At 49.2% G+C, this 17,967-nt stretch overlaps 1 pseudogene; it reads right to left on the bottom strand.

Annotated features, from left to right (window-relative positions):
- Positions 1–14,536: 14,536 nt before the first annotated feature.
- Positions 14,537–14,735, bottom strand: LOC113834930 (annotated as a pseudogene).
- Between the last annotated feature and the right edge of the window lie 3,232 nt (positions 14,736–17,967).

Genomic DNA, 17,967 nt, shown 5'->3' with positions numbered 1-17,967 from the left:
ATCATTAAAGAAGCAGCATAGTGAGTTTATAGCCAACCCGGGCTACAGAGGAAAGCCATGTCTCAACCAACAACATAGAGACTCCAGAGGAACCCCTGCTCCCACAACACACCATATGAGGTTAAATGAGAAAACAGCTAACTGTGCCCAGTAGTCAGATCCCTATCTGACATGGAACCTTCCAGTACATTGATCTTGGACTTCCCATGCTGCAAAGCTGTGAGAAATGGACTTCTACTGTCTGTACCCTCCATTGGCTATGCATGTGTGTATGTGTGTATGTGTTTACAGATTTGCTTATTTTATATGTAGCCCATGCCTGGTGCCTGAGGAGACTAGGAGGGCATCGGATGTCCTGGAATTGGAATTACAGATGATTGTGAGCCACCATGTTGGTGCTGGGAACCCAACCCTGGTCCTTTGCAAGAGCATCCAGGGCTCTTAACCACTAATCCATCTCTCCAGCCTGGGCTATGGTGTTTTATAACTCCAAACTGGATAGACTGGTGCAGCATCCTCCTATAGGAAATGGCCATGGTGGCTCTGAAGGCAGGAATGGACCTGAGCAGCAAAGCACCCATGGTTTCCAGGCCCACAGGTCTAACTTGAGAAGACTGCAAACACTGGCAGAAAATGTGCGGTTAAAATTATTAGAAAATGAAATGGACAGAAAGCCTGACTTCGGCAGAAATGTCTTCACTACGGTGATAATGAGCAAGGGATCATAATCTAAATCAGTTTTTCAAAGGACACTAAGGTGTGTGCGTGAACAGGCAGAAGGACAAAGAGCCATGCCCACATCCATCTTAAGAGAAATCCACAGACAACTCCCCAAATGAAAATCCCAAGTAGCCTTGCTGTGACAGGCAGGATTCTAGGAGCCAATACCCTACAGCTCCTAATCCAGTGTTTTCAAGGGCTTTTGAGATTCGATTGAGGTCCCTAATCAGTTGCTGTTAGGTTAAGGAGATAATAGGAGAGGATGTGAGCCAGCCAGTCAACCTGAGCCTGTTCAGTCTTCATCCTGAGGTCAAAGGTCAGAGACGGGGGTGGGGTGGGGAGGTGTTGCCATTGAGTCCACCAATCAAGGTTAGAAATGGAGGTCTGAGAGACTGAACGTTACAGGGAAGGGTCAGAAATTGAAAGCCAGAATGGAGTTCAGACCCAAGTTAAAGACTGGAGGTCAGAGAGATCACGGATTGGGAGAAGGAAAGATTAGAAGCCTGATGGGGATAAGAGTGAGGAAGCTTTCGGGCTGTGGCTGAGAGAATGAGTGGCTCACCATAGGGAACAAGGGTAGCCTCTGGTTGCTAAAAGTGGCCCCTAGCTGGCAGCTGACTGGAAAAGGGTCCTCAGCCCACAACTCCAAACAGCAGATTTTTAAATTGCCACCAGGCCATAGAACAGGACCCCATTCCATAAGGACACCACCCAGGCACTTTGACTTCCATCTTTGTTGACCCCAAGCACACACACAAAGCACAAGACAGTGACCCCCCACGGTGAGAGGACAAATGGTTTGTCTTAAGACCCTGAGCCATTTCGCATGCTGTGTGAGATGTGAGAATATTCTGGTGGAAGAAGCAGACACAATCTGCCCTTGGTATTGGCCACCGCCACACGCCACACCTGCGTTGCCAGCTGCTAACTGAAAACAACTTTTTAAAATGACATTAGTACTGAAAATGTCTAGGCTTTCTTGTCGTTATCTCCTAAACAATATGGCATACCAACTCATTACCCAGCATTCCCTTAAAAGTTAAAAGTCACCTAGAAGCAACCTAAAGGACATGCATCTTACATGGACACTTGCATTGCCTTGGATTTGGACTTTTTATCCACCAAGTGCCCTGGTGGAGACAGAGGAATGATTTATAACTTGATGCAGGAAAACCACATGATGGCTCACTACCATAGGTAATGAGATCTGTTGCCCTCTTCTGACCTGCAGGGATACATGCAGACAGAACACTGTGTATATAATAAATAAATAAATAAATAAATAAACAAATCTTTCAAAAAAAATCTAAAGAGAGAAAGAAAGAAAGACAGAAAGAAAAGAAACCCCTCTCACAGTTGCCATGACCATACATCCCTGGTACCTTTGCAATTAGGTGTAACCTGAGCCACGGAGCTCTGGAAATTTGCATCTGAGAAGAGCTGCCTACCTCTACACTGGAGCTTTGAGGGGGTTGCATCTTTGTGTTCACCGATGCTGTCTGCACATAGCACTGGGGACAGGCTTTCTTTTGGATCACTAGTTGGTCTCTTGGCTGACGCTTTGGGCCTGGGGCAAGCAGCACTTTGGGGTATGAGCAGGTGGTGAGGCAAACTCTGAAATTCATGGTTTGGGTAAATCTCCTGGGTAAATCTCTGTAAATCTCCTCAGTGACTTAAACACCTCTATGCAAGTCCTACCCCTTAAAGGTCCTCCCTTTCCTGTTACCACCATGCTAGGAGTGGAACCTTAAACAAATACCCAGTGACTCTGGGGTGTATTCATATGCAAACCACAGCAGCCTCTAAGCTTCATCTGCTTCCTTCCCACCAGTAAGAAGCTTATTACAGCAAAGCTCCAGGGTTTGAAGAGACACCAAATAGGAGGAAACTGGGCCTAGCGACCTTTTCACTAGCATTCTTCCGGACTGTCACTGTGTTTGATCCATAGTTTGGGATCTATCTTTAATTAGTCTGCCTTGACGAACATAAAGTAGCAGAAGTGTGTGAAAGGAAGGGCTGGTGCCAGGAGTAAGGGTTGTACTTCATGTTACAGTTTTCTTTGGTTGGGATGAAGATGCCGGCATTCGGCACCATCCTCCCTCGTTTTCAGAGTACCCACGGATTATCCTTAGTGGTTCGCAATGTGTAACTGTTAGGTCTCAGAAACCCCGGACTCAGCCTGATCTTCAAAGAGAGTTCCAGGACAGTCTCCAAAACCTACAGAGAAACCCTGTCTCGAAAAACCAGAAAGAAAGAAAGAAAGAAAGAAAGAAAGAGAGAGAGAGAGAGAGAGAGAGAGAGAGAGAGAGAGAGAGAGAAAGGAAAAGGAAAGGAAAGGAAAGGAAAGGAAAGGAAAGGAAAGGAAAGGAAAGGAAAGGAAAGGAAAGGAAAGGAAAGGAAAGGAAAGGAAAGGAAAGGAAAGGAAAGAGAAACCCTGGACAAACGGCCGAGGTGCCTATGAACATAAAAGCGGACGCTGGCCCCTCCCCAGCATCACTCTGTACCTGTGGCTCCTCCCAGCACTTCTTACCCCGCCCCCTACCCTAAACCACTCCCTCCCAGGGGCTGGGCTTTCGTTTCCCTTCCCCCAGCCTGACCCCTATATAGCTCAGCCATTTTGGCCTCTTGGCCTAGGCCACGTCTCTTGTTTGGCAGTTGGTCTCCTGCCCTCCCTCCCACTCTCTCCTCTCATGGTCTGGTTTAGTCTGCCGACCGTGTTCAGCCTGGACTACTCTCTCTGCCTGCTTTCTCCCTTATATCTACAATAAAATAAAATCTCCATACCTTAGGTGCAGTCAGTCCTTTTATTCCCTCCCTCCCTCCCTCTCTTTCTCCCTCCCTCCCTTCCTGTCTTTCTTTCCTTCTGTGGTTTTTGAGATAGGGTTTCTCTGTGTAGCCCTGACTGTCCTGAAAATCATTTGTAGACCAGGCTGTCCTCAAACTCAGAGAGACCCACCTGCCTCTGCCTCTGCCTCCTGAGTGCTAGGATTAAAGGTGTGTGCCACCACCGCCCAGCTATTTTTGTTTCATTCCATAACCTGGGGCAGAGGTGACTGGGTTAGCTTATGACTGGCACCTCAGCTAACATCCTGTGCCTGGGGCTCACTCATTAGCTTTGGTGTTTCTCATAGGCTCTCCCCTCCTCTGCCTCTCTTCAGAGTTACTCTCAATGATATTAAAGTGTTGCCCATAGAGGGCCCCAAAGGTGTTGCCACCCCCAAATCTGGCCATTTCAGAACTAGCCTGTTGGCTGAGGAACATGTTGTCCACCTAGTGGCTAACAGGTTGACATGTAAAGAGGGACCAGACTGAGCTGTTACTCCCTGGGGAGCCTCTAGAAATCTATTCTCATGTCCTTTCTCCCTGCTTTTGCAGAGTGCAAAACAACTCATCGAGTTGTCATGATGAAAACCGGCTTAACATCTGGTGTGTATTTACAGGGGAAATGAGTAAAACCAGAAGTGCTCCTGAGATGGAGCCATCAGAACACTGGGTGACACTGACAGTGTCTGCTGTAGTGTGACAGGAGCATTGGGGATGGCTTAGCCCCATTGCCGAGGAATAGATGGCCCCCACTCCCCAGCCTGGCACTGACATTGACCGCCCACCCTTTAGTCACTGTCCCAGAGAGCTTGGTCTCAGTGACAATGCTTTCTTCTTGTGTGTGTGTCCCCTCCCACTCCTTGGTCATCTGACACTCATGACATGTAATTCTCTGCCTTGGGTGGGTGCCAGGGTCAAATGCTGCATTTTGTGCTTTTGACTCCAATTCTTGCCAAGCCTAAGGTCAACCATAGCAAGCCCAGCCCATGTGCTGTTCAAAGACACATAAGAACAGTTCCCTCCCAGTACATCGGTGCAAAAACTGGCCAAGACTTCTGGGAAGCTAGCTACACACAGCAAGAGGCAGATCCTAAACTGGTTCTAGAGTCCCTTGGCTTTATCATGGAGCCCTCACGCTGTCTCACAGAACTGGTTAACTGATGTGAATGTGTGTCAAATGGGCATGGTGTATGTCAAATCACAAGGTATATCAAATAGAGGGCCCTGTCTAATGAGGAACCCTGTTCTTGAAGAACTTTTGGGTTTCTGTAGGCTCTGTCCCTTGGTACTTTCTGTGGCTCCTAGGACTATACATCTGGCTATAGCAGCCGGTTCAGCCAGCAGACACAAAGGGAACAGTTTCCTTGTTAGAGCAGAGGTGAGTAGCTGCTGACACCTTATCTGGTGGCATGGAGATTCAGCAAATGCAATGGTTGGGGACTGTTGAACCCTTGCAGCCTGGGCAAGGCATCCTACCTGTCAGCATGGGGACTGAACAATGCCTCCCTCTCTTCAGGTCCTCCACACTGCCTGTTGCTATGGGCAGAACACTGAGGGAGTTAGCAGTTATTGGGCCTGACTTTATCATGAAATCAGCTGTTTTTAAACTATTTCCAAACTACAGTACTAGTTGAGGTTGGCTCTCTGGCAGTTGGTGAAAAGCTTTCTGTTTGGTCGGAGGTATGAAGCATCTTTCATATGTAAAATAGGGAGTCACACAATCAAGACCCTTAATGGGCTAAGGTGGAGGGTACAAGCTTTCCCCCAAGGATAGGGGAGGGGGGCTGGAGACAATCAGGAAGCAGAGTTAATTGAGTTTCAGGTAACTGGAGAGCAATGAGAACTGACTTCCAGCTACAGCATCTAAGTCCAGAGAAAATTCCTGCCATGGACCCGAAACAGAGGGGCTGAGCCTTGGAGCTACTGGTCTGTGGAGATGAAGCATTGCTGGGCCCTGGACTCCCCCTCCCTAAGGCCAGGGACTAAGAAGGCTCTTAGCTAATGGAACTGAGGGCCACACAGATCAGGTACTGTGCCTATTGTAGACCTGACCCCTCTGACACTCTCAAATCACATCCTTCCCATAGCATCATTTAATTTGAAATACATTTAAAAACTCAAAAGGCCTAGAAGTGCCAACTATCTTCGGAAAGGAACTGTCTTCTCTGTCTGCTGCTCTTTCCTCCAGCCCATGCTGCCTTACACACAGTGAACACTGCTAATTGCATGCTGGTACTGTGGCATAACAAAAGTCCCAGGAGCCAGTGGCTTGAAATCACAGCAGTCACTAGCACCTTGCTTGCTGTGGATTTGGAAGTGGCTAAACTGGAAGATGAGAGGAAACTGGGGTCTCTCAGGAGCCTGTAGTTGTGACACTGGCTGGTGTAAAGATTTAGACAATATGCTGGCCTGCCCCTGTCACCTGGCAGAATGCACTCTGGCAGTAGCCTGGTCAGCCCAGGTGCAAAGGACCCCTTTAAAGAAAGACCCCATCCACTTACACTCTCTTTCCACTCTTTTCCTCCCCGCTCTCTTTGCTGGCTGCTCTCTTTGCAGCTCCTCTCTCTTGACAGGACTTTTCCTGTCTCCCTCTTCTCTTCTGCTCTGTCTCTGTGTCTCTTTAACTCTTTTCTCTTTCCTTCCCCCTTCCCTTTCTAATAAAACTTCTCACTTAAGCTCTGTCTGCCTGGCATGTTTGCCTCCTCCCCCCACCCCCCATCACCCTCACCTGCCATGGAATCTGCCAAGGTCCTTGATGCAAGGTTCCCCTCGTGCTGGAACCATGACAGCCTAAAGACTGTTTGGGCTGGGGAACCACCCTCCACAATGGCTGGCCCAGCAACATGCAGAGGAGTCCTTCCAGATACCAAAAGAGGAGAGTCATCTGTGACAGCCCAACAGAAGACAACACTGGCTCAGGATGCTGACATCGGATTGTCAAAGTCATCCGACTGGGACCAGCTGCACCCTGAACTGCGGCTTGGGTGCCCTTGAGCAGCCCCTAGGAAGGCCAAGGATGTTCCTTGATCCTGCTAGTTGCTATCCACCCATGGTTCTCCTCAACAGATAGGAATTGAAAGCCTCTCTGCATAGCCTGTCTGGCTCATCTGCTTAGTAGGATCCTTGGGGGTGGGGATCTTCCTGTGAGAACCACTGGCAGCGCCAATGTCCACCAGGGATCTGTCCCTGAAAGACTGAAAGGCCAGCAGAAAGAGCTAAAACTGAACCCCACAAGTCCATTATAAGAGTAGAGCTTAACTAGGGTCTGTAGATCTGGAAGAGATGGAGCCAGGAGCAGGGCTGACCCTAGGTATCAGCCCCCAAGGTACTGTTATGTGATATTTTTATTCCACTTTGACAATAAAGTTTGTTTTGAATCAGAGGGTGGAGCTAGCCACTAGTTGACCAAAATTAACCATAGAGGTTTTAGAGGACTGAGGAAGTAGTAAGGCGGGTCTTAGAGAGGATCTTGGCCCTTTTGGATGGAGGAACAGAAGAGAGAAGTGACTGGCTGTTTCTTGGCTTCTCTGATCATTCAGGTTCCTACTCCCAATATCTGACTCCTGATTTCTTTTATTGATAAAGAATAATTAGGACAGGCAGTGGTGGGACACATCTTTAATACCAACACTTGGGAGGCAGAGGCAGGTGGATCTCTGTGAGTTTGAGGCCAGCCTGGTCTACAGAGAAAGTGCCAGGACAGCCAGAGATATACAGAGTAACCCTGTCTCGAAAAACAAAAGAAAACAAAAAAGAATAATTAGATAAACACATCAAGGTGCCTGAGTCTCTTTTCCCCAGACTTCATGCTAGGACCATCCCATCCTTTCAAGGCAGGAATGACCATCCTGAGCTAGGGTGCACCTGAATGATAGGGCACACACTGGGCATGTGTCTGGAGGATCCTGATTGTCCCCTGTATCTGCCTAATGATGACACTAAGCACTTGGCTTTTGGGGCCCATCTGGTTTTTACAATGACCCCATGGATGGACTAGCACTCTTCCAAATAGCTACAGACTAGACTGACTCCCCCAAGCTTAAATGTATGGCAGTATTAGGAGAGGGGCCCTTTGACTGAGAGGAGTGATCATGTCTTGAAGGTGGAGTCAACATGATGGGGTCTGTGCCTTTGTCAAGAGAGAGAGAAAAAGAAAGGGGACAGGAATGTGACTGTGTCTCTTCCACATAAGAGTAAGCAGGACAGCTATCAGCTGAGAGGCAGTCTGTAGAACTGACTGGTCTACTCACACCTTGGCCTTGGATTTCTCAGTCTTCTGAGGCTCCAGAACTGTGAGACATAAACATCTGTTGCTCGAACCACATAGTCTATCGCATTTTGTTACAGCAACCCAGTCACCTAAACCCCTATGCCGCAGGAATATAGCGAAGGAATATAGGAAGGAGCCTGTTTTGATGACACAATGGGGCCATGCTAGGGCCTCTGTTGGAGCTCCACTCTGATTGCAAGTTGGTTTTAGCTTTGCCTCCTGCTGCTGTGATAAAACACCCTAACAAAAGCAACTTAGGGGGAAAGAATTTATTGGACTCAGTTCCATGGTGCAGTCCATCAATGCAGGGACATCACGATGGGAGGAAGTTAAAGCAGTTAGTCACATCCACTGTATAAAACAGAGAACAGTGGGTTTTTAAAAATTTGTTTATTTGTTTTTGTTTATTTTCATGGATGCCAGCTCAGTGTGCTCAGCTGCTCTCTGCTGTCATTCAGTGAAGGGCTCAGTCCAGGAAATGGTGCTGCCAAGTTCAGGGTGAGTCCTCCTACCTCAGGTAACAGGCCAACCTAATCTAGACAGTTCTTTGTTGACATTCTGTTCTTCCTAGGTGGTTCTAGATTGTGTCAAATTGATGATCAAAACTAATTGTCACGAAGTTTATCTGTTACAAACACTATGAGAACTTTAGCTTAGTGCTTGCCTACTATGTTCATGGCTCTGGACTCTCTCTCTCTCTCTCTCTCTCTCTCTCTCTCTCTCTCTCTCTCTCTCTCTCACACACACACACACACACACACACACATACAGTTTTAAGCTGCAAATCATACATATAGTCTACTGTCTTTTAAAGAACCAGGGACTCCCATTGGGCTGCAGGTAACAACATGGGCAGAAACAGGCTCTCCTGTTATCCAGTCTCTGGAGGGGGCTCTCCTTGGGCTAGAAGTTTCTCATTGCTACTCTACCATCCAGAGTTTGGCTTTCTGCTCAGGAGGTGCTTGCCATGGCTCAGGGCTTGCAGTGAAAGTCAGAAACCAGGTATGTGGATGAAGCAGATGGCCTGCCCTGACCCCAAGCAGCAGATTTACCAGAGACCTCAGCTTCCTGTTGGCTGTGGTGAGCACCTGCTACACCAGAATGCCAGGACCAGAGAGTGGAATGTGAGCCTGGGAGAATGCCTATGGCACCTACCACATCAGCCACCATGGGGGGTCCTCTTACGCTCCCCACTTTCTTATGCTGGCTGTGGGACAATGGCACTATTTAGAGAACTCCCGTAGGTAGCTGGTACTCTTGAAGGTTTGACTAACTAACTGCCTTGCCTGCACACCGCTCTGGTGAGGAGGAACAGAGGCTTAAAGGCTCCTGGGCCAGACTCCTGAGAGGGTTGCAAGTCCACTGTGAACCTGAATGAGGGGCTAGACTGCACAGGCCCCCTCACAGAGGAAGGAAGGTTTCTTCTGGCCCTAAAGGACTGGCTCTGGTCTTCCCTTCTCTAACAGCAGGATTGCATCTTTTCCTGATAACACTGAGTTTTCCTACAGGTACATCCAGGCTGGCAAGCCTGTTTGGCTGTGGCACTGAGGCCCATGGTGAGGCCCATGATGACCCGGCCTTCCCTTCCCTGTACTGTCCCAGCTCATCCACCTCCAGCTTCTCCTTGGGTCCACCCACATTACCTTTCTTGCATCTGGTCCCCTCCGGGAGAGGATAAGTGTAAGGATTCAGGCATTATGCTGGCCTGCCCATCACTTCACTTAGCAGAATGCACTCAGGCAGTACCTGGTCAGCCAAGGGTTCCCTGGCTAAGCAGTCTGCACGCAGGTGCAAAGGACCCCTGTAAAAGAAAGACCCCTGCCCATTTATGCTCTCTTCTCCCGCTGTTTCTCTGGGCAGACTTTTTCTGTCTCCCTCTTCTCTTCTGTCCACTCTCTGTCTCTGATTCTCTTTACCTCTTTCCTTACCCCCCCCCAAAAAAAAACTTTCAGTATGAATCATGTCTACAGGTCTCTGATTCCCCATCTGCCCGCCATCTATCACCTGCCCCTGGACCGTGATCCTCCTGGTCCCAGAGCAGACGGGACTCATCACTGGCCCTCCCAACCCATTATTCTTCATTCCTAACACTAAGGCTGATTCTCTGGAGGCCTGGGCTCAGTTTCATTCCCTACCTGCATGGTGGATACATTCCAGTGTTATGTCCTGCTTGGTTTCACCCTGGCTTGGTACAATCCCTTAGGGGCTCTGCCTCGGTTCTTCTTCCAGGATCTGTTTGCTCCTGGGTACTCGCAAGGGGTACGGGGGAGTTGTTATAATAGACTTCTCAACTTCCTCAGCTAGGTTTGGAGGTAAAGGGGTCCCAGTAGAAACCTATGCAAAGAGGAAAAGGGGCCTCCCTTGAGGATTCGAAGGTTAGCTATGCCCTATAAGAGCAGACCTCTGCTCTGATGAGAAACCACTCTACCCAGCTGTTTCCAGGTTTAAGGCACAACCCCCTGTCCCTCACTTTCCCCTGGCAAGGGTCCCTCTGCACAGTTCATGTCTTTGTCAAGGCCTCAAGAGGGACCTATGAGTATACAGTACACTGTGACTAGCACAACCCTGTACCCCTCCAGGTGGTCTGAAGCCCCAGAAATGGTCAAATATGTCTCCCACAAGTCAGAGTGGCTGGCTGCAAGCTTCTCTTGTGGAATATAGTCTAAAGCAATTTAGGTCCATGGGTGTTGGCTGATTGTAGGCACTAAAGCATGACTTCCAGGCTGTCCCAGTGCCAAAATGCACAGTGCCAGGACGGAGGAGTGCACACAGAGAGGTGGCACTCAGCAAGGACTTCTGAGGAAGGGTGAAATGTGAGCAGGGGCCTCACAGAGCTTTTGTGTTTACAGAGGACAAGGGAATTTGGGTGTGTTTGGAGGTGGTGGCCAGAATAGCCTAGAACCAATAAGGTCCACTCAGGGGTGGGAAGCTCAGCCAGAGGGCAGCACGGAGAGAGGAAGGTGATGTCTGCCCAAGGCCCTTGGCAAGGGCAGAGGGGTCATGTGCTTGCCCATTGAGGGAGACAGCTGGGAAGGAGGGGGAGAGCAGGTCGAGATGCTCTGGTAAAGGAAAGGGGCAATTGGCCTTGGCAGCATGCCCAGGGTGTGAGCCCCTGGAACTCTGGTTTGCTGGCTGATGCCTGTTGGGGAGCTACTCTGAGTCCATTTTCCCAAGTGAAAAGCCTAGAAGCAGTCACTAGGAGAAAACGATGCCCTGGAGTGGCCTAGCATACCTGTAACGTACAGTTTTCTATCCTCTCCTAAGACAAGGATCACTGTTTGTCACTGGTGACCTTGGAGACCTTAGCATTACTTAGCCAGAGCCAACTCTCAGGCCCTTGGGGGACAAGGCAAGATTCCTTTATCATCACTGTCTTCTGGGTGACACCATGATCGTGAAGTTTGAGCCTTAGTGAGGGTAGTGGGTACTGGGCGGGAGCCCTGGACAGCAGTGGGCTGGGAGCAGGTGCTGGCAGCTGCTGCAGGCCTTACAATGTGGCTTTGTCACTGGGGTGGCTTTGGAGCCAGGGAACGACCTGTGCTGGGGAACAATTCTCATGGCTGTGCTGGTGCAAGCTGCCAGATCACAACAAAGCCCTGGAGAGCCGTTGGGCAATCACTTTTGTCATGCAAATGAGGGCGGAGCATAGCAGCCCCCTCTGCCTGCATGCTAACCTTTTTGTGATTCAGATGAAGCCAGTCGGCTTTCCTGGGTCCCAGAGCTGGTTTAGCCTCTCCTATTGTCCTCCCCAGGGCCTGCTGCCATGCTGTTCTGCTCTGACTTTCTGTGAACCCAAGGCCTTACTAGAAGGAAACAGGACCCAAGAAAGAAAGTCAAGACCAAAAGATGGCACCCTGAATAGTGCAGGTGGCTTAGGCCAAGGACAGCATCTTGTAGCTCATGAGCAAAGGGACTCTGTGACCAGGTTGGGGGGCCAGTACCAGGATGCATGAAGCCTGGGCTTCTGAGGATGGCTAGTCTAGGGCTCCTGGGCAGGCAAAGCTTGAATGGGATTTGAGTAATGAGGGGAGGGGACTGGGGTCCTTCAGCCAGTGTCTACTGGCCTGGTCAGGCCCATGCATCCACAGGGGAGCTGCAGGTTTTCTCCTTGTCCCATGACACTGGCCTAGGCAGTGAATTGCAAGTTCCCAAATTTCTTTGGGCCTGCATTTACGTGTCTGTGAACCAGGATAGGAATGGCCCCTGTTTTAGGGCCACAGTGAACTGAAATAAAATAGTCCAGACCAAACGTTGGGTTTGTTGCTTGGCTCATACTTGCCACATGGCACACACACTCATTTCCCAGTAATGTTACTTCTAGGAATTTATTCTACAAATATTCTCACATGTGCAAAGTGACATATGTTTGAGGTTATTCTCTGCAGATTTGTTTGTAACAGCCAGAGATTGGAAAGGGCCCAACTGCACATCGACAGGGCTGGGTTAAATGGATGCTGGTTGTGTACCCGTGTAACAGATTGTTCTGCAGTCGAACAGGAGCCAGGCACTCTGTCCTCTCTGTCCTGCTACAAGGGGCTGGCCTCCCGTGGAGCTGGAAGGTGAGCACAGGCCAACTATCTGTGAAAAAGCCAGCAGCCAACACTTAAGGGTCTTGGCAGCCTTTTTTTTTTTTTTTTTTTTTTTTTTTTTTTTTTGCAGAGGGGCCAGTGGCCTAGGAAGTGGTGGGCTATGGTACCAGCCCTTCCCTCAACCCAGAAGTTCTCTTTCCTGCAGAAATAGGCTGCCTTGGGTGCCATGGGCACACAGGACTGTAGGATGGAATCACAGGACCAGTCACCATGACAACAGCAGGCAGTTGTAATTTTCAGCCAGTGGAGTACCCAGAGTACAGGAAGAGGCTGCAGACCACCCCCAGCAGGGCCTTTGTTGGCACCTTTGTATTTGAGGCACAGGGACAGCCTGGCCTTAGTCTCCCACCTGCAGAATGAGAACATGGCAAGTCGCATGGTGCGACTTGAGGAGACAGAGAAAGGCCAGGAACAGCTTTGAAGTGACCACAGGCATCTACAAACACAAGGCTGCCAGCCTCTTGTGACTGATCCAAGTGGCTGCTTAGGTGCTTTTTTTTTTTTTTTTTTTTTTTTTTTTTTTTTTTTACAATCTCCCTAATCACAGATGCCTACCAAAGGCCAAAATTTCTCTCATCAAGCACCTAGTAGATAACAAGTAAATAATGACAGGAGACAGCTGGATTTCATTTGGTCCAGAGGACTACTGATATGGGCAGCTTGGTTAAGTTATCCACAGGTATGCTGCCCACCTGCTTTTCAATCCCCTGCCATCCCTTGCTCCTTCCTCACCCCACCTTCCAGAGCTGGCAACTGCTTGCTTCTGAACTCACGGTAGCCTCCTGATCTGTTCAAAGCAGAAAGGGTCTCCAGGCAGCAAACAGGGAACAGCAACCTCCACCCATGGCACTGAGCAGGTATCTCTTTAGACATCAGTTATGATGGATAGACATGGTCATGGTGCTCAGCACCGATAAGGGCTGTCCCTGTGAAGGAAGGTTCGGCATTCATTTGTGCTTGCCTATGGCATCAGACCTTTACTGGACTGGCTGCATCTCCTGTGCAGGAGCCCAGAGCCCAGGGGAGCTGCAAGGCTTCCGAGGAATCTTGAGACCATCTCCCCCCACAGCTGGTGGCAGCCCCTCTTCCTGTCACCTTCCTGTTGCTTGGGGTTCTGGGCTGGGGGCATCATTGTCCCTCTGTGGTAAGAGAAGGCAAGGGCTGCCCAAGTCTTGCCTGGGGATTGCCTCCTTTTTACTATACAACAATTAACAGCACCCCGCCACACACACACACACACCCCTGCTGCCACTATTCTTGAGCAAACCAAAACCCTTCCCCAGCCAAATGACAAAAGTATGATGAGAATTGCACACATGCTATTTAGAATCAAATGCTATTCAATGAAACCTGCTTGAAGATGTTTCTGGGACTGTAGAGAAGCTCAGCAATTAAAAGCACTTGTTGCTTTTGCAGAAAACCCAGGTTCAATTCCCAGCGATCACGTGGCTGCTCACAACCATCTATAGCTCCAGTTCCAGGAATCTGATGCTTTCTCCTGGCCCCCACAGGCACTAGGTATGCTTGTGATACACAGACGTACATTCAGGCAAATACATCAACAATAAATTGTAAATAATAATAACAAATCTTTATTAACCACATATATCAAAGTCTAATCACTAAACAAAACAAAATATCAACAATAAAAACACAAATTGTTCCCAAATCCTCAAATAAAGCTCCTAGTATAAAAAACCTGCAGACAACTTTCAAAACTTTTTGTTTGTTTGTTTTGAGACAGGGTTTCTCTGTGGCTTTGAGGTTGTAGACCAGGCTGGTCTCAAACTCACAGAGATCTACCTGCTTGTGCCTCCTGAGTAAGCCACCACCGCCCGGCCACTTTCAAAACTCTTTAAATAAATGCGGGGCGGTGGTGGTGTACACCTTTAATCCCAACACTGGGGGGTGGGGGAGGCAGAGGCAGGTGGATCTCTATCAGTTATAGAGTTCCAGGACAGCCAGAACTACACAGAGAAACCCTGTCTTGAAAAACCAAAAGAAAACAAAAACAAAAAGGTAAAAATAAATAAATAAATAGGAACAAATCGAAATCTTTAAACAAACACTAAATGACAACAGTTACATTCTGGGGATTTATCTGGCTTTGGTACCCACAAAAGGCAGACAGAAATCCACTCAAACTGCCTTCCCTCCCACTCTCCCACAAGAAGAGAAGAACGACCAAGAGGCAGCCACAGGAGAGCAACACCTAGAGCCGGCTTCACACTCTGGAGGGAACGCTACCTCTCGTCCTCATTGTCTTGATGTTCTACAGTCAGAGAAACTCCTTTTGTAATGAATTACAGAAATGATCCCTGAACTATAACCTTAAGATTATGTGCCTTAGCTTCAACACTGTCTTTCACGGTGGCTTTGGGGATGGATGGATCTTGCCAGCCTCAGTGCCCCTGGTCCAAGGTTGGTAGAACGAGCTTGATCTGCTTATGTAGACCCTCATAGCCCTGCACAAACCAGCCTGAGTAACAGGCAGTTCACTTCTCCTTGGCTTCTATGCCCTTGTGAGTACACTTTTTATTGCCCCATGGACTGGATTCTGCCTCTGGCTAGAGAGGGGCAGAAGGAGTAAGTTGCTGGACAGTCCCCAAGTCACTGCTGCCACAAAGCCTTGGTGGCATAATAGCAACAAAGTCTAGAAATAGGCACATTGCTTCTTGCTTCTGGGCCTCTCTGAGTAGTGATACACAGAGAGGAGATATGAGCAAGGCCTGTAGGCGCCCAGATCACAGTGGCCTAGCCATACAGTGGGTGGTCTAGAGCCTGTCCTATTGCTTGTCTCTGTCTCCTGGGTGCCAGGCATCAACTGAGGAAACAGGCTCAAAGGGATCTGACCTATGAGCCCCATGCTGCCTCTCTCAGCCTTCACATGCTCCCCCAGCTATACCAGCCAAGGCCAAATCGAGAGATGAATACTGGGACCCTGATCTGAAGGTTTAGCCAAGTGTGCCTGGGTGATTTGAACTCACAGCTGTGCAGAGAGCTAGTGACCCAACAGCCTGGCAGCAAACACTTGCAGAGGCATGCTCTATCTTTGTGAGTGGATACTGGCTCAGACCCACACACTGGGGCATCCATTTTCTGTTCTGGGAGACTCTCATTCCATCCCTCCTCCCAGCAACCCCTGACTAAGATTGCCTGCTTTGTTTCCTCCTGGGAGGCTTCTGGGAGCCTCCTGCTAGACCAAGAACCTCTGGGGGCCTAGCGCAGGAATCCTCACAACCAGTACATGTGTACCAAGGTTCTGCTATCCTCCCAAACTTGCCAGGCAGGGAAGGGGGTGCATGCCTGGTCCGGGGCTTCCCCAGTAGGGATGATAGCCCCCGCTTTTCAGAAGTAGGGAGCCACTCAGGCTAGGCCTGTCTCCACAGGTCTGGACACATCCTATCCATAGAACTGAAGTGGTTAAAAACCTAGAGGTACAAGTAGAAAGGGCCTTTGGCATTTAAAACAAAACAAAACAAACTTCCATACAATCCAAGGCAAAAGCAAATACCAATATATGAGGGCATTTCTAAATTGAGTTTGATCTCCTGCTGTGTCCTCAAATAGAAGAAGTGAAACAGCCCCTCCTCTAGATGCCTTTCTTAAACACATCCATGAAGGAAGGAGGACTTTCTCTGAGTCCCCTGAAGGCCTTGGAGTTCTGGGATCAGTGTCTAGTCTGGTGAGATCATCTGGGGATGTGGGTCCTTAAAGCCCTGTGGTGTGAAGTTGACCTTGATAGATCTTTCCACTAGGCAGCCAGGCAGATGGACTATCCTGTGTACACATAACAGCTATCCCTAGGAGGCAAGGAGTGGTGGGGCGGGCTGGGGGTGGGGGAGGGTGGCGGGGAGGAGGGATGGGATGGGACTGGACGAGACACCACAGTCCCTACTGGCCAGGGAAGGCAGATGTTTTCAGATCCAGGAGTGGAATTATCAGACTTAGTCAGGCAAGCATTCTGCTCCTTTATACCCAGTGATCCCTCTGAAGACAACACCCAGACAACCGAAGTCCTGGAGAATGCAGGGTACCTCCATCTGCTGAGGAAAACCTGAGCAGGTGCTTCTGGCCCTGGGTGGCCTGGCTGCTTACCAGCATCTCTATCCCTACAGGATGGACTGTGTCTAGGGAGCCCAGATCTTTTAGGCTTCTCCCTGCCATGGACTCCGGATACCCTTTGACTTACCTGACTGCTCTCACGGCACACCCAGGCTACTCAGTCAGTACAGTGGATTATTATTGGGGTGTCTTCATGAATTTTTTCTCTTTTGAGACAGGATCTCACTATGTGACTTTGGCTGGCTTCAAAATGCATAGACCCTTCTGCCTCTGTCTCTCTAGTGCCTGAGATTAAAGGCATGTGCATTTGTGGCCAGCTAGCCATGAACTAAACATTTTAAATGGATAAAAACAGAATCAACAATGTATCCTCTCCCCATTAAGGGCCTGTCACAAGTACTTCATCTAGCCATTATCTCTTCATTTACACACACACACACACACACAAATAAATAAATAAATCAAAAAACAAAAAACCAACAACAAAAAACCCAAAAACAAAATAACAAAAAACTCATAAAAATTTGAAACATTCATCACAATGAAATATTATCAAAACTGTCATTTTTATTTCTCATCCCTTCCCCTGGGCTGGGGAGCTCTGGAGAAACCCCCAAGATGGCTCTTTTGCTGGGCTAAGTGGCCAGTGTGGTGGTACCAGGGTGTTGTGCAGCCCCTGTTAGCTAGCTGATGGGCTGGTACCAAACTCTTTCCTATATATAGGCCCTAGGGGGTCCTGGGTGTTCCCTGAAGGATACTGGATGCCACCCATGGGCTTCCTGGAGAGCGCCTGACCCAGGCCCTGGAGGAGTTGGCAGGGTGCACTTTTCCTCTCTAGCCTGGCATTTCTGGCTTCCAGGACTGGCACTGCAGGCCAGCCAGGGCTATCCCAGACATTGACGTGTGTTTGAAGCCAGCTGCCATACAAAGCAGCATTGTGGACCTCTGGCTGGCAGGCAAAGCACGTGACCGCAGAGGGTGGGTGGCAGCCAGATGGGTGTGCCTCATTGCCTTCCTCTGGGCTGGAATCTACATCCTTCCTTCTGGGCCACACAGTAGGAACTAGGCCAGTTCAGGGGCTATGTGAAATGAGAAAGCACAACTCCCATAACCCCAACAAGGCCTCCCTTCCACTGTGTTCCTAGGTTCCCAGCAGCCAGGCATGGCTTTATCCAGGACCTTATCCCATTGTCTCTGTCACAGGCTTCTTACACCCCAGGGCCTCTACTGGTTCGTTTTTCCTGTGAAGAGCCTGGACCAGAGGCACAGAGCAGTACTTTGAGGACCTGAAGACAGATGTAGACCCAACAGTGGGGCCCAGCCAGGGTCTGGGCTTGCTGAAGCCCCAGTTCCCTCACTTTCTCCCTCTCTCTTCCTTTCGTGGAGTGGTTCTGACTTCCTGCCTCATTTTGGGCCATCTTGGCTGGAGGAGAAGCCCCTAAAGTCAGGGCTTCAACTCAGCCAGAAGAGCAGTTTTCGCACATGAGTAAAACAGCAAGA

Source organism: Cricetulus griseus, chromosome 3 (assembly GCF_003668045.3).
Source record: "Cricetulus griseus strain 17A/GY chromosome 3, alternate assembly CriGri-PICRH-1.0, whole genome shotgun sequence".
Lineage (NCBI taxonomy): Eukaryota > Metazoa > Chordata > Mammalia > Rodentia > Cricetidae > Cricetulus > Cricetulus griseus.
Note: the sequence above shows the minus strand (reverse complement) of the source record. Positions and strands in the feature narration are given on the sequence as shown.